We start from the raw sequence: 12,608 nt of genomic DNA, 5'->3' as shown, positions 1-12,608 counted from the left end.
GAGGAGGAAGAGGAAGGCAATAGGAAGGGGGGGCAGAAAGGAAGTAGTCACTCACGTTGCCTGCCGGGAGTTGTAGTTTTATCTGGGTTGGCTTTGCTGTCTTCCCCACTCCGGGGCCCTAGCAAAGGAGTATGAGAGACCATCTTTCCTAGGATGCACTGCGGTCCATTCAGCTTCACTTCCTCTTCAGGCGGAGGAAGGATACAGGGAAGCTTTCTGGTTAAAGCCGAGTTACAGGGTATGGGTGTCGGAAGCAGAGGGTCTGAAGTTCTCGCCGTCTAGAAGGGGAGGGAAATGAAAGGCTCTCAGTGAGAAGGTACAGTAAATAAATGTGCAGCGATGTGGCGGGCTGGGAAGGTGAATGAAATGGTCTTCTCTAGGCTAGCGGTCATAAGAAAAAAGGGGAAAAATAGTGGATCGATTCTCGGAGTGTTTAATGTATTTTTTTTTTTTTTACTGCCATACTTTTTTATTCTCATTCTTCCCGCTATTCCAAGCCACTGAGGCGCCTTCGCCCATTTTCTGCCTTTTCTGTCTCTCCACTGAGGGTCTCAAAGGTGCCATTTGTTTCCTCCTTCCCTGGACGCCTGCAGTTTACAGTATAAATAATACCTCCTTCCCTCAGAGAGTTATAGCAGCCATCATCACATTCTTAATGTATGTCTGTCATAGCCATACACGATATCAGTGGCTCTTCGTAATAACCTTGTTAGGAAACACGTCCCGAAAGGAAATGACATGTTCAAGTTCACAGTCCAGCAAGTGACAGGATAGGAACAAACCTACATCTGTACCCATTTTACAAACAGGGACATAGGCAGGAACGGCAAAGGCTAGTATCAACAAAATAGTAGCTAGCCCCTGGCTCCTATTATAGTTGTTGACAAAGAACAACCAGCCTAAGAAAAAAGTCTTATAAGAGTTTGAGCCAAACTGACACAATTGCTGGGAAGCAAAATCTCAATGAATTGAGAAAATGTTCCAGGAGATGGCTGTTTTATAGGTTATTGTAAGCATTAGGACCAAAGGAGGAGGCAGAAGAGGATTATGTAAAGCTCACTGGTGGTAGGTCGGAGAGGTGGGAGAAAGCACTGTGGGAAGATGTCTGAGATTGGATAAAAGGTAAGATGGAGAGATACCTTGTCCATTGGGAGGTACAGGATGACATGTACAGCACAGAGATGGCATGTGGGCAGCAAGAGCAGTGTGGCCTGTGCTCTGGTGCAGGCGGTGCCTCTGAGGGGCCGAGAAAGCTACATTTCAAAGGTGTGTTATCCTAGATGCACAAAGGCACAGACTGACATCTGTCAAGGAATAAGCTACAAGCCTAGGACAGGACCACCTTCCGTGACCTGCTTTATGTTAGGAATGTCTGCATTCGGACAATGCTGTGTGGTTACTTTGGTCTCTTTGGGTTTGTTAAGACCAGCCATGGAGGCCTCCCCTGAGCTTGTCAAGTTTAGTACGTGACCCCTTTTCATCCACAGAGTGTACATAATGTGCTCGAATACATCGTCTCGTCCTCACACCAGTCCTGCGATACCTTTACCAGGTATGGTTGACTTCCTTACAGTTACAGAAACAGACTAGAAAGAATTGACTTGTCCAAGGTTCAGATCACCAGTGTTATCTCAGACTCAGTGCTTTTTACAGTACTTTTCTTTACTAAAGAAAAGAAGAGCAGTTAAGGTCAGACCTTTTGTTAAGCCTCAGGGTCTCCTTAGTAAGAACTAGAATCCATAAGGAGGTGGAAGAGCTTTATCTTCTTACTTGTGTGCTAGGAAACTGCCTTTTCATGCAAAAGCACATATGTTAGTTGAAAGCTAGTGTTATTTAAATTATTTTACAGTCAGTCCCTTTCACTTACCAATCTGGAAATTCTTGTTTTCAAAACCTTAGATAAGTAAACTTGCTCAAAATTTCTGAAACATTTGGCACAAAATAGATAACGTAAGTGCAGTCCCTGAGATCATTTGAGTCTTCCGTATCTGCCAAGGTAAGGTTAGGTTTTTAGAGTAAATAGAATTAGATGCTTGAAATGAACCATCTGTAAGATAGATTCTCCTAAAGAGTCTTAGTATTGACTTTCACCTGGTTATTGTGTATGATTTTCTTCAAAAGACATAATATGTTGGGAAGAGAAATCCTTCAAATGTTCATTATTTTCTCGCCCAATTCTACTTTATCCATGCAAAAAAAAATGTTACCTTTAAACAAGATAGGCAGTGGTGTTACTGGTTCTTGCCTTCTTGAAGGAAAGATTTCAATCAAGAGATGAAGTGTAGAAAAGCAAGCAAGAATTTATTGACTGCAGCAAAAACACACTTAGGACAGTGAAAAAAGTAAGGGCATAGAAAAGCAACAGGGGAGCCTAGGTCAAGGGTGGGCAACCCCTGGCACGCGTGCCAAACATGGCACGCCAGTAACTTTTGCTGGCACGCGAAACCCTCTCTTATAATCTTCCATTTACAATTTTTTTCTTAATATCGACTTTTTTATTTTTCAGATAAATTCAGTGTAGGTGCATCTTAGATAAATAATTTTAATTAACAAGTTATCTTAAAGACCATAGACATGGATTGATGGGAGAGCGGAAAAGCAATTTCTATGCCTCTGCCTTAACTCTCAGCGCGAGCATATCTCTGAAGGTCACGAAATAGAAACCTGATGTAAAATCTCTGTCATCAGTGATGCAGCAGCAAAAGTCCCACTGATAATGTCAAACGGAGTCATAAAGTTTTCTGTCGGACTATCATTGTACATGTATACATTAAAAAATAAATGTATTTTTCATCATTATATACTGTGTTTTTGTCGCTCGAATGAATTTTATTATTTCTTCAATGTTCTTCACATACGTACACCTTAAGAGATATCAAGTAGGCGTAACATGTTCTCAAAAATTTAGGGTTGGCACACAGAAGAATTTTGAGTCAGAGATTTTGCTGGTTTTGGCACGCACTCACAAAAAGGTTGCCCACCCCTGGCCTAGGTGGTCTGCTTTACGTCACTGAGAAATTAGAGAAAAGAGAGCCTTGGCAACAGATTGGGGGGCTTAGCCAGGGATGAGCTGCCGCTGCCCATTGCTCCCCTGGGTGCAAGTCTCATGAGTCCCTTGAAGTTTAGGAAATAAAGTGCCTGTGGGGAAAGGGAATGGCATAGGCATGCTCCCTGGAGGGAGATCACACTGGCACCGTCGTTTTCAGGAGTTTTAAAGGCTGGGCTTTTAGGGGAGTTGTTAGGGGATCAGTAGAATTTTCACCAGCTTTATGCTAATATACCAAGATGAGATTTAGTCTCTTAATTTGTCTGTTCTTGGGTGTGGTTGGGAAATGGCACTAATTGGATTTCTGTTTTCCGTCTCCCTGAATAGGTGACTTAGCTATTTACCCTCCGGTTGGGGAGAAGTGCAAACCATTTACTCTTAAGTTTCCTTGGTTTAGGGAAGATAGGATTTATTATGGGGCTGTGAACTGCTATTTGACTATCTTCCTTAGTCTCCCTGTTCTGCTTGTCCTGGAATTTCCCTAGCTTCTTACTGTCCTGTAACAATGGTATTTACCTTGAAGGGGATCATTTTCAACAAAGTTTTTCATAAAGAATTAATTTATGCAGGAAAAGTGGTTTATATCTGTATTGACAATAGTTTGGTAATTGCTTAAGTGGTCTTGGAACGGATTTTTAATCAAGTGTTTATAAGTTGAGGAATTGGATATGTCCTTTAAGTGGAAATAACTTTTGCCATGACTGAGAAGGTACACCTGCAGTAAAATCCCATTTTTCTCATTCAGAATTCAAACAATTGAATTATTAACACCTCGGAGCATGTGAAGGCTGGCAGCAGTGTGCAATTTGAACACTGTCATGCATTTTTATGTCTTATCTTCACCAATCCAAATTTTCCTTATGGGTGATACATATGAACAGTGAAGTAGATATTTTTAAATTGCACCTGAATATGTCATTCTGAATCATACCTTGACAAAATAACCACTTCCCATCCTACTGAAAAAATGGACAGCCTTTCTCTGGTTTGTCAAGCACAATCCACTTGATTGATCTAGTGCTAATTTTCCTATGTGGGGCCTTGATTAGGTGGAAGCATTCTTCTCAAACTAAATTTGATATTTAAACCCATTGGTTACTATAGTTCTTCTAGTTTTAAGAATTACACTTTGCGGGGGGGGGGATAGAAATACCTTGGTGTAAAGCATATTTAATTGATGGGGGGAGGAGAGGGAGAGTAAGTTTACAGGCAATTCTAGAATTGAATTAGATCATTTAACCTGAAAATCACTTCATTAATGAATCTGTAAATGCAGTCAAAGTTTTCAGAGTAAGAAAGCTAACATAAATAAAGAAAGGGTGATGATATTAACCATGCCAAGTTCAACTTGTGAATCAATTGGCTGCCTTCAGCATGTATCCTCACCGGGGATCAAACTGCCAAGGCATGTGCTCTGACCAGGAATCGAACCGGGGACCTTTCAGTACACAAGATGATGCTCAACCAGTTGAGCTACAGTGACCAAGGTGGGTAATACTGTTTCTTATAAGGCCATAAGAGTGCTGAAAGCTTTTAATCTACTTACATGAGATACACATGCTTCCTTCCTCTTCCTCCAAAATTCCCTGATCTTAATTGCCTAATAATGTTCATAAGATCTTTGTGGGATGCATAATAGTTCTTGTCTCAGTATTACAGATGGGAAAAATGAGCTGGGCACCTAATGTTAGCTGCTCTGATATATAACTCTTCTACCACCATCACCCTAGCATCACTTGTATCTGAATTACAAAATTCACTTAAAACTAAAATTCGTTTATCCCCCATAATTTCTAGTATGGCACTTTTAAACTTGCTGGGTTGCTTTTAACAAACCTAGTAAATGTAAAAGCTAAAGACATCTACTTAACACAAAAACAAGTCATCCACTTCACAACAGAACAGGTGTCGTTGTTTTTCCTCTTTTATTTTTTTTTATTTTATTTTTTTTATATTTTTATTGATTTTTACAGAGAGGAAGGGAGAGAGAGACAGAAAGTTAGAAACATCGATGAGAGAGAAACATCGATCAGCTGCCTCCTGCACATCCCCCCCTGGGAATATGTCCGCAACCCAGGTACATGCCCTTGACCGGAATTGAACCTGGGACCCCTCAGTCCGCAGGCCGACGCTCCATCCACTGAGCCAAACCGGCTTCGGTAGTTTTTCCTCTTTTAAATTGGAAAAGGAAGTGAAGTATCACAGAGAAGTTATATCCAAGGGTGGAAGGAGGACTTTAGGAACAAGAATTGCAGAGAGTATTTGAAGAAGAGTGATTGGCAGTATTGGGGGATTGTTTTAAATCAGCTACATTCTTTCTCCTGTGAAATGTACATCTGTACCAAGAGTTGACTATTTACTCCAAATCTCTACCCCACACAATCAGATGTCAAGTTAGTTACAAGCTTTTGTTGAAGTTTGGGGTGGATATGGGAGGGACTTAATTACTGAAGTAGCTTTTATAGGAACTTAAAGGCCAGCCCTATCCCAAAGGAGCTTACATTCTAATAGAAGAAATAGCCTGATCTAAACTGTTTATAAATACAAGTAGAATAAAGCATATAATCAAAGCGACACAGGAAAATAAATATCACAAATTCCATGAAAAATGTATTGAGGGCTTATAAGGCAGGTGCTTTTAAGTATATTACCTTAATCTTTAAAACAATCCTGTGAGATAGATAGCATTGTCCTACCTAGGAGAAGATGTAATGGAAAGGTTAACATTATCATCGTTATTACCACCCAACTAGCAAGTAGCAGAGCTGGGCTTTAAGTCAAGATTTTCTTCCATGTTCAGCCCTCCCTCTTTCCACTACCTCACAACTGCTTAGTAATTTGAGAGAGAATTAGTCAAAAAGTGAGTTCAAACTAGTGGCCAATGGCCAAATTTGGCTTAGATGCATTTTTATTTGTCACTATTTTAGCATATTTGCTTTAGAATCCTGTCCTGGGTATGTGCGGGGGGAGATATACACACACACACACATAAATAGAGCCCGCCAGCATGGCTCAGTGGCTGAGCGTCAACCTATGTATGAGCCAGAAGGTCACCATTTAATTCCCAGGTCAGGGCACATGCCCAGGTTTCAGGCTCGATCCCCAGTGTGGAGATCATTGATGTTTCTATCTATCTTTCCCTCTCCCTTCCTCTCTGAAATCAATAAAAATGTATTATTAAAAAAAAGAAAACCTCACTGCTTTTAAAAAAAAAACAACACATAAAACACAGATATAGTCAGTATGATTTTGAGGTTTAATTTTACTTAAAACAAAATTGTGCCTTATGAGTTCTAAGGGAAATGACCATTTCCCTAAATAAAAACAGGATATTCATTAAACTTAATAGTGGAAGAAGAATTTCTGTGGTGAACAATTTCATAGTTACTGTTGCCATTATGCTATCCCAGTGAACACTCCTCCCCCTTCCATACCCACGGACTTTATTAATTACTTAGTGATAAATGTAGTAAACACAGATAGTAACATAAAGCTAGGTAATGTGACTTATGTGGCTTATACAGTTTTCATGCTGCTTGGCCTACCTCCATGTGGTGAAAGTCACATTCCACCAAGGTAACATCTCAGCTTTGCCCAATAGAACTGTCTGCAGTGATGGAAGAATCCTATGCATGTCCTGTCCTATATGACAGCCACTAGCCATGTGTGGCGATTAGGCACTTGAAAAACTGAAATGCTCATTTTATTTAAATTTAAGTAGCCACATGTGCCTAGTGGCTACCATATTGGACAGCACAGAACTAAGTCCTCAAAGCGCATATTGAAATTAATGAGCCCCCAAACTCCAGTGAGTCCTGGCTCTGGTAGAGGGTAAAAGGGATGGGGACTGACTGCAAAAGGAAACAAGGGGACTTTTGGGGATGATGGAAATGTTCTTTATCTTTTTTTGTTGTTGTTGTTGCCAGCTTTATTGAGATGTAATTGACATAAATATACACTTTAAAACTTAATAAGTTTGAGTTGTACAAGTTGATTTATGTATATACAGTGCGTGCCTCCCAAAATGTATACACACTTCAACAACTGATAGCTCAATTTTGAAAATGAGGTTTGTGAGGCGGCTGATGGTCGAGCAATTTCCGCCCCAATCCCAACTAAGCCTTCGCCAGGACAGCCGGGTGCCTGAGGGAGTGGAGCGGGAGGCTCCGGGTGGCGGCTGGTCCATCCAGCAGAGATGCTCATTGCTCCATCTGCGTCTGCGAGAGGAAGGGCTCGGGGAGACCCCGGGACCGCGAGCGGCGCTTTCAGCACATTGTGAGATCCCTTGGTTCTGGTCGCCTGAGGTGGCGGTGGCTGAGCGTCCCCTTGGATGGCGTCTGTGGGGACGCTTGGAGGGGACAAATCTTGATTATAATGATGGTGACATGGCTATACACCTTTGCCAAACTCATCTGTACTCTTAAAATGGGTGTGTTTGATGTACATAAGTAATATCTAAATAAAGTTGATTTTACAAAGTAAAAGAAAAAAGTTGAGTTTTGGAGACATAGTTCCCCCTCATGTCTGTCTAAGCCTTCTGCAATCCCATTTTTCCCCCTTAGAACCACCAAAGTCATGGCTTCATTACTGACCCTGTGTGATTTGGCCCCTGCTATTTGTTTGACATTTTTTCCTGGCTGTGCTTCAGCCACACTGGCCTCCTGGTTGGTCTTCACACAGTCCAAATACATTCCTATCTCCAGGCCTTTGAACTTGCTCTTCAGCCTGGAGAACTCTTCCCCAAGTATTCTTTTTAATGTCTGCTCAAATCTCAGACATGATGCCATTCCTGCCAGCCTTTCTAAAACAGTACCTCTGTCCTTTCAGCTTCCCACTCCCTAATCCTGCTCACTTTCTTTACAGCACTAATCACTATCTGAAATTATATAATTACTTGTCGATTGTCCTCCTTCCCCATTAGACTACAAAGCTGTTCATAAGGGCAGGGAGTTTATTGATTGCTGGATTCCCTGGGCCAAGCACACAATAGCCTCAATAAATATTAAGTGAATGAATGAATGGCTATCATCCACGGCAGTATTTTGTGTTGCCCAGCCACTGTGGCTTGGTAGTTGAGCATCGACTGTGAACCAGGAGGTCACCGTTCGATTTCCGATCAGGGCACATGCCCGGGTTGCGGGCTCGATCCCCAGTGTGGGGCATAGAGGAGGCAGCCAATCAATGATTCTCTGTCATCATTGATGTTTCTAACTCTCTCTCCCTCTCCCTTACTCTCTGAAATCAATAAAAATATTTTTTTAAAAAATTTTTGTGTTGCTATTTTGAAACTAAAACAGTGACATTGTTTGTGATTTTCCAGGTGAACACCTTAAAACATGAAGTTTTGAGTGCCTGAGTTCATGTTGAGTTTAGGATCTTGTTTCTATCAGATAAAAACTAAAGGACATCATGACAAAGTGTAGTAAAGATTTCACAGTAATTTTGATAGCAAGTGGAGTCATCCATCACATGTCACGCAGTAGTCTAGACAGGCCAAGATCAAAAGACCAGCACTGCCTGGCCAGTGTGTGTCAGTGGTTGAGCCTCGATCTATGAACTCCCAAGAGGTTACTCTTTGATTCCTGATCAGGGCATATGTCCGGGTTGCAGGCTCGATCCCTAGTAGGGGTCATGCAGGAGGCAGCTGCTCAATGTTTCTGCCTCTCCCTTCCTCTCTGAAATCAATAAAAATATATTTGAAAAAGAAGTTGCTTTAAAAAAAAAAATAACCAGCACTTCACCTGTCAGTGCCACATTCCAGTTAGAAGCAGACATTGCACAAAACACACACACAGACATATGCTTATATTCACAACAACTTGGTAGCTGTAAGAGAACCAGTAAATACACAATGAAAAATTGGTTCCCAGCAATAATTACATTAGATACTATTTAATTCAGATCTCAAATACTCAAAAACAGTAACCCTATCGCCGGCTTGGCTCAGTGGATAGAGCGTTGGCCTGCGGACTGAAGGGTCCCTGGTTTGATTCCAGCCAGGGGCACATGCCTGGGTTGTGGGCTCGGTCCCCAGTGGGGGGCGTGCAGGAGGCAGCCGATCAATGATTCTCTCTCATCATTGATGTTTCTATCTCTTTCTCCTTCTCCCTTCCTCTCTGAAACCAATAAAGAAATATATATATTTTTTAAAAAGTAACCCTATCTTATAGTGAATAAGACTGCTTTACAGTTATCAAGTGATAGTCAATTAAAATTCACATTCCAATATTTTTTAGCACTAGAATCTTTATTAAAACATAAGAACTAATTATCTAGCCCTGGCTGGTGTGGCTCAGTTGGTTGGGCATCATACTGTGCACCAAAAGGTTGCTGGTTCGAGGAGGGCACAGGCCGAGTTTCGGGCTCAATCCCCAGTAGGGGGCATGCAGGAGGCAGCTAATCGATGTTCAGCTCGCACATCTGTGTGTATCTTTCCCTCTAAAAATCCATAAAAAAATTTTTTTTTAAAAAAGAACTAATTACCTAGAACGAACAGCAAAAGACCTGGGAAGTATCATTTGCATTGACATTTTAAAGTAAACAATACAGAGACGCATTTAATATAGATCAGAAGTGGAATCAAAATGCTCATAAATTTAACACTTTACAATTCAAGTTAACATTAATTTTAAATGGCTGGACCAAGTAACCACTGCAATTATAGTACCTTTGCCTCTTCTTTTTCCCTTTATTTAGAACTCAGGGATTACTTTTGGTGTAAAAGAAAATAAAGTTCACGAATTACGTCAAAGAAATACCTGTTGCATCTTCATTCCAGTAACAGCTTTGTGTTTCTGTAGAAATGGGCTGACCTCTTTTCCTGAACCTTCTAGTTCTATCACACATACAGTCTAATTCAGTTCCTTCCAAAAGTAAGGCGAAGGTCAGAACAAGTAGTATCAGACACATCGTCCATATGTGTAGTTTCAGAAGTCATGTTTTTATAGATGAGAGAAGAGCATGCTTTTTTAGCCCTGTGAATCATTTACACACTCGTTTTATAGTATCCCACGGTATAAGTGCATCATAGTTATGATGTACAAGAATTTAAACCCAACACAGTCTGCAAGCGGGAGTTTTTACTTCATTGGGCAGCAATATACGTTCTAGTGTTGTATCCCTGGCCAGGTGGCTCAGTTGGTTGGAGCATTGTTCAGTGAACAGGGGTTTCAGGTTTGATCCCCAATCCTCGGTAGAGGTATCTGGGGGAGGCAATTGATTGATGTTTCTCTTTCACATCAGTGTTTCTCTCTCTATCCCTCTTCCTCTCTCTCTCTAAAAATCAATAAACATATCCTCAGGTGAGGATCGGGGAAAGGAAATATATATAAAGTATTGTAGGAAATGATATGCATGTGCTGAATTAAAGCATTGGCACTAGGTGTCAGCAAATCACAATATCGGAGACCACCTCAAGTTGAACATTGGTAAAATAGCAATCAGTGGGCAGTATTTCACAAGGGCTCATCTCAATCAGCATTTTCCCATTCAAATACTAATTTCATCTGTCTTGACATTTGTGAAGGTGTGCTCCATGAATTCGATGGATATTAATAGGTATTATGTTGAGGAAAGGTTCCTATAGTCAAGGAAGTTTAGGAAATGATGAGTAAACTAAGTTTTCTTTTTTTTCCACTGTAGGTCTTCTCAGAAGCCTTCTATGCTGATGACATTGTGACTCTTTCCAGAGAGCAGCAGTGATGGCTCCAGAATGTCTAGGGAGAGGAAGAGCTTAGTGTCAAGAGTCTGCTCACAGCACAAGATACTCTAGGATGTGTCCTTCAGCGACATCTGTTTTGCACACTGTTTTATTTAGAGCTATACCAGGTATTTGGGGGTGACCTAGAGAAGCTAATAGAGATAATGGGGGTGGTTAGTGCCCTAAGCCATCCCTTAGGACAATTATTGATATATATAGCATTTCCATACTTTGGCTACAAAAACATTTTGAACCTGTATCAGAGGCACACATTTTAGAAAAAAACAACTGAACAAATAGTATCTCTCATTATGGTCTCTAGTTGTATCAGTGTGCTTGAAAAGGAGTTAATGTTTGCCCATATTTTCTGATAATTTATGGAGGGTTTTTTTTCGTTTAATGTTTTATATTTTTGTATGTGATGTGAGGGATTCAACTTATCTTTTTATTTTATATTGCAAAATACCAATTGTCCCAAAATCTTGCTTTAAATGTGGTTCTGGGTCCTAGCCGGTTTTGCTCAGTGGATAGAGCACTGGCCTGTGGACTGAAGGGTCCTGGGTTCACTTATGGTCAAGAGCACATGCCTGGGTTGTGGACTTCATCCCCTGTAGGGGGCATGCAGAAGGCAGCCAATCAATGATTCTCTCTCATCATTGATGTTTCTATCTCTCCTCCCTTCCTCTCTGAAATCAATAAAAATATCCTATATAATAAAAGCATAATATGGAAATCAACTGAACGGCTGAACAGCGGAACGACCATCCGGACGACCATCCGGGACCACACTGTGACACCCACTGGCTCCAGGCTAGCCAAGGCAGGTGCGATGTGATTGGTTGGGGGGCCCGGCCATCACCCCAGATCGACCCACAGAGGGAGGCCCAGGCCATTGGCTGGCGGGATGATCAATCGGGGGGGCTCCATGATCGCCCAGAAGAGGGAGGCCCAGGCCTCCAAGCAGTGAGCTACAGCGGGTGGGTGGGGGTTGGTGGGGCCTCCCTCTGCGAACCGAACCTGGAACCTTTCAGTCCACAGGCCGACGCTCTATCCACTGAGCCAAACCGGTTAGGGCGGAAGGCCCACTCTTGCACAAATTTCATGCATCAGACCTCTAGTATTTAATAAAAGGAAAAAAAAACTTAGTTAAATGTGGTTTTGGTTTTGTTTCCAGGTTCAGAACTCTTCAGGTCAACTTACCAATAAGTTGAATATGTAAAACAGATAAGCGCAGTTGAAATGGGGCAAGATAAGAGTTATTTCAACCTGATAGCATCCCTGCCATCATCCCTGCCCTCCACCCCTTTCCCCCCGCACCCCCCCCACCACCACCACCAGAAGAAGCTCCAGAGGGTACTTTGGAAAACATTGGAAAAATTCATCCCATCATATATAACTTAAAATGCCACATCTTTAATATGCTACATTAAAATTTTTACTTATTTCAATTATTTTTCTATTTTCTACCAAGCTCATACTCTAATTTATGGAGCCTAAGAACTTTATTATGTAACAAAAGAAGAAATTGAAACATCTAATAAGCAAGTAAAATAACAACATGGGGTCCTTGGGGACCTGTAAAATTAGCATATTTCTTTAGAATAGTACCCATTATTGGCAGTAGTTGACTAAATACCTTCAATACAGAGATTAACTTGGTAAAACTATGTGTTGGTTGATAATTTTATAATACGTGTTACCAGTTTACAACGGTGATATTCTTCAATCCACCAAAGCACTACGATTTAACCCTAAAGAAATAACCAGAAATGTGTGAAAATGTTTTTATATTGATAGTATTGGAAATGAACCAAATATTTAATGATGAGGGACTGGTTAAATAAATCCTACCTCAGTCATAAC

At 41.1% G+C, this 12,608-nt stretch overlaps 1 long non-coding RNA gene across 4 annotated transcripts; it reads left to right on the top strand.

The window, feature by feature from the left end:
- The first annotated feature begins 97 nt into the window (after positions 1 to 97).
- Positions 98 to 12,193, top strand: LOC102752150. 4 transcript variants are annotated; one of them, XR_001512739.1, is made up of 5 exons: positions 98 to 316; positions 1,488 to 1,552; positions 10,688 to 10,873; positions 11,466 to 11,569; positions 11,920 to 12,193. It is a non-coding gene; the product is annotated as an uncharacterized LOC102752150 (long non-coding RNA). The 4 variants fall into 4 exon arrangements; XR_001512737.1 differs by lacking the exon at positions 11,920 to 12,193 and having other exon boundaries at positions 100 to 316; positions 11,466 to 11,687; XR_435304.2 differs by lacking the exons at positions 1,488 to 1,552; positions 11,920 to 12,193 and having other exon boundaries at positions 102 to 316; positions 11,466 to 11,687.
- The last annotated feature ends 415 nt before the right edge of the window (positions 12,194 to 12,608 follow it).

The sequence above is a fragment of the Myotis davidii genome, unplaced genomic scaffold, assembly GCF_000327345.1.
Source record: "Myotis davidii unplaced genomic scaffold, ASM32734v1 scaffold393, whole genome shotgun sequence".
Classification (NCBI taxonomy): domain Eukaryota; kingdom Metazoa; phylum Chordata; class Mammalia; order Chiroptera; family Vespertilionidae; genus Myotis; species Myotis davidii.
The sequence above is the reverse complement of the archived record's forward strand: the minus strand, read 5'-3'. Positions and strand labels throughout refer to the sequence as shown.